At 41.8% G+C, this 3557-nt stretch overlaps 1 non-coding gene across 1 annotated transcript; it reads right to left on the bottom strand.

The window, feature by feature from the left end:
• Positions 1-783: 783 nt before the first annotated feature.
• On the bottom strand, positions 784-890 carry LOC131238194 (small nucleolar RNA R71). Its single transcript, XR_009167604.1, has one exon. It is a non-coding gene; the product is annotated as a small nucleolar RNA R71 (small nucleolar RNA).
• Positions 891-3557: the final 2667 nt, after the last annotated feature.

The following is a 3557-nucleotide window of genomic DNA, read 5'->3' as shown; positions in this document are numbered from 1 at the left end:
TCTATTTTTCAGTTCTCTTTTTAATTTACTTTCTAGTTTAGACTTTTCTTCTTTTAGAAACTGACTTATTCTTCTCTTTTTAGAATCTAACTTATTTTGTTTTATTTTGCAGGTCTTCAACTTAGGGCCTCCAATTTGGTAACTCCTTTCCAACCCTCTCTTTCTTTTTAGATTTTCTTTCTTAGGATTAAGTTTCAAATTTAAATTGAGAGCTGCGAGTGTTTCATGCCCAAGTGGGCCCGTGACAACACTCGACGTCTCTTGACTAAAGGAGGATTGGTTGAGGGATTGACTATCCATTGTAGGACTAGACACCGCTCGAAATCCCCTGAGTTAACTGAAGTTATGGTTGAAGACCAACCTCCTCTACTTCCACCCAGGGTGGAGGATACCCAAGATGAGAATGAGGTGCAACAGGCACCCTCGCCTCGTACTTTACGAGATTACCTACAACCGGCGGGAGTGAGTACGCCCTCATGCATGATTTTTCCTGAAAATACAGGACAAATGGACATCAAGCCAGGAGTTATCCAACTCCTTCCCAAATTTCATGGACTTGAATCAGAAAGTCCATATTTACATTTGAAAGAGTTCGATGAGATTATAGCTACATTATGTTTTCCTAATGTATCTGAGGATACAATTAGTCTGAAACTCCTTCCTTTTTCCTTAAAAGAGAAAGCTAAGACGTGGTTACATTCACTGCGTCCTAGATCCATTAGCACATGGAACGACATGCAGAGGGAATTCATAAAAAAATTCTTCCCACATCATAAAACGATTACCCTCAGAAAAGCAATCATGAACTTTGCCCAAAAGGAAGATGAAACATTCTTCCAATGTTGGGAAAGGTTCAAAGATTTGGTCAGTTCATGCCCACAACACGAATTTGAAACGTGGCGCATTACAAATTTTTTCTATGATGGACTGACATCTTCCATGCGCCAAATGGTCGAGACAATGTGTAATGGAGAGTTCATTAATAAAGATGTTGACGAGGTATGGGATTACCTCGATAGTCTTGCTGAAAAAACACAATCATGGGACTATTACCCAAAGTCGAACACCACGTCTAGGCCGACTCAATTAAAGGAGAAAGGTGGATTATATCTCTTGAAAGAAGAGGATGATCTCAAGTGTAAAGTGACTACGCTCATAAGGAAAGTTGAGGCCATGGAAGGAAAGAAGGATAAGGTTAATGAAATTGTTTGCGGCATCTGTGATTGCAACATTCATACAACTGAAAATTGTCCTACAATACCCGCCTTTCGAGGAGTGTTGAATGAACAAGCTAATGCCGTAAACAACTATCAAAGACCTTTTACTGGACCTAACTCCAATACGTACAATCCTGGTTGGAAAAATCATCCAAACTTTAGTTGGAGGAATGGACAAATGGCTACCCCTCAAGGTTTCTTCAATCAAAATCCAAATCAAGTGAAACCTCAAGAGGAACCGGTTCAAAATTCCATACAAGAGCTGGCTCAGGCAATGCGGGGAATTACAGATTTTATGCAAAAGATAGATTCTCGTATGACGGTTATAGAAAAGGGGATGCTTCCTGCACAACCTCTCCCCAATCCTAAACCGCAGTACGAGATCAATGATCCCAGCTCTTCAAATCAGATGGGGCACGCTAAATCCATCACCACTCTTAGGAGTGGAAAGATCATTGATAAAACTCTTCCGGTTAGGCCCGAAAAGCCTCAAGAATCAGAAGAGGACAACAATGATGGATCTAGTGATGCCCCACAAAAATTAGAACCGGAACTTCTAGAGAAGCCAGTTGCTCCATTCCCCCAACGGTTGGTTTCACCAAAACCTCTCTCTAACTCTCAGGATATCCTAGAGGTGTTGAAACAAGTGAAAGTCAACATTCCTCTACTTGATGTCGTGAAACAGATACCTTCATATGCCAAATTCCTGAAAGACTTATGCACGACCAAACGACGGCAGAGTATTCAAAAGAAGATCTTCTTGACCGAGAAAGTGAGTGCCATCCTAAAGCAAGACGTGCCACAGAAATTCAAGGATCCCGGTAGCCCAACCATATCATGTGTAATCGGGGACCATCGAATTGATTATGCACTTCTTGATTTAGGAGCAAGCGCAATCTGATTCCCTACGCGGTATATAAATAGTTAGGTTTGGGTGAATTAAAACCCACCCTAACCACACTACAACTTACTGATCGCTTTGTTCGTGTACCAAGAGGGATAATTGAGGATGTGTTGGTCCAAGTTGATAGATTTTACTACCCTGTAGATTTTATCATCCTGGACACCGAACCCATTAATACCATAAGCACTCAGATCCCCGTCATTCTTAGCCGCCCATTCCTTGCCACTTCAAATGCAATTATCAATTGCAGGAATGGTGTCATGACTATGTTTTTTGGGAATATGACATTGGAGTCAAACATCTTTTTCAATAACGGCAGAAACTTAGAGGAGGATGACGATTTCCACGACATTAACATGATTGACTCTTTAATGGAAGATACGACACCTCTAACCTTATCATCTGACTCTCTAGAGACGTGCCTGGCCCACTCCCATGATTTTGATGATGACATGATTAGGGAGACGTGTGCATTGCTTGATACTGCACCGGTACTTGAAGTTAACTGGTGGAGGCCACATTTTGAAGAATTGCCACAAACCGATGTAGTGCCTCTACCGTCTAACCTCAAGCCACCGAAGCTTGACCTAAAACCTTTGCCCTCTGATTTGAAATACACATATTTAGGTCAAGATGAGACATACCCGGTGGTGATCTCTGCCCATCTGGAAAAGAATAGGAGAGTATGCTCATATCTACTCTCATTGAGCATAAGGGAGCCCTTGGATGGATGATAGCAGACCTCAAGGGAATCAACCCCTCGATTTATACTCACCGCATATATCTTGAGGATAATGAAAAAATCGCTCGGCAACCACAACGTAGACTAAATCCAAACATGAAGGAAGTGGTTAAGGCCGAGGTTCTTAAACTATTGGACGTGGGTATCATATACCCTATCTGATAGTCAATGGGTGAGTCCAACTCAAGTAGTCCCTAAGAAGTCCGGAATCACCACCGTAGCCAATGCTAATAATGAACTCGTGCCAACTAGAGTCACTACTAGTTGGAGAATGTGCATTGACTACAGAAAGTTGAATACCGTCACGAGGAAAGACTACTTTCCTTTACCATTCATTAATCAGATTCTGGAAAAGTTAGCTGGTCATTCCTATTACTGTTTCCTTGACGGGTATTCGGGCTACAACCAGATAGAGATAACCCCTGAAGACCAGGAAAAGACTACATTTACATGTCCCTACGGCACCTTTGCCTACCAAAGGATGCCATTCGGACTATGTAATGCCCCTGCCACCTTTCAGCGATGTATGCTTAGTATCTTTTCTGATATGGTGGGGCAATATCTAGAGGTCTTCATGGACGATTTCTCTGTTTACGGTCCATCTTTCAGCAAGTGCTTGGAAAGTCTTAAATGTGTGCTGAAAAGATGTGAAGAAAAGAACTTGGTACTTAATTGGGAGAAGTGTCATTTCATG

The sequence above is a fragment of the Magnolia sinica genome, chromosome 2 (assembly GCF_029962835.1).
Source record: "Magnolia sinica isolate HGM2019 chromosome 2, MsV1, whole genome shotgun sequence".
NCBI classification, from domain to species: domain Eukaryota; kingdom Viridiplantae; phylum Streptophyta; class Magnoliopsida; order Magnoliales; family Magnoliaceae; genus Magnolia; species Magnolia sinica.
The sequence above is the reverse complement of the archived record's forward strand: the minus strand, read 5'-3'. Positions and strand labels throughout refer to the sequence as shown.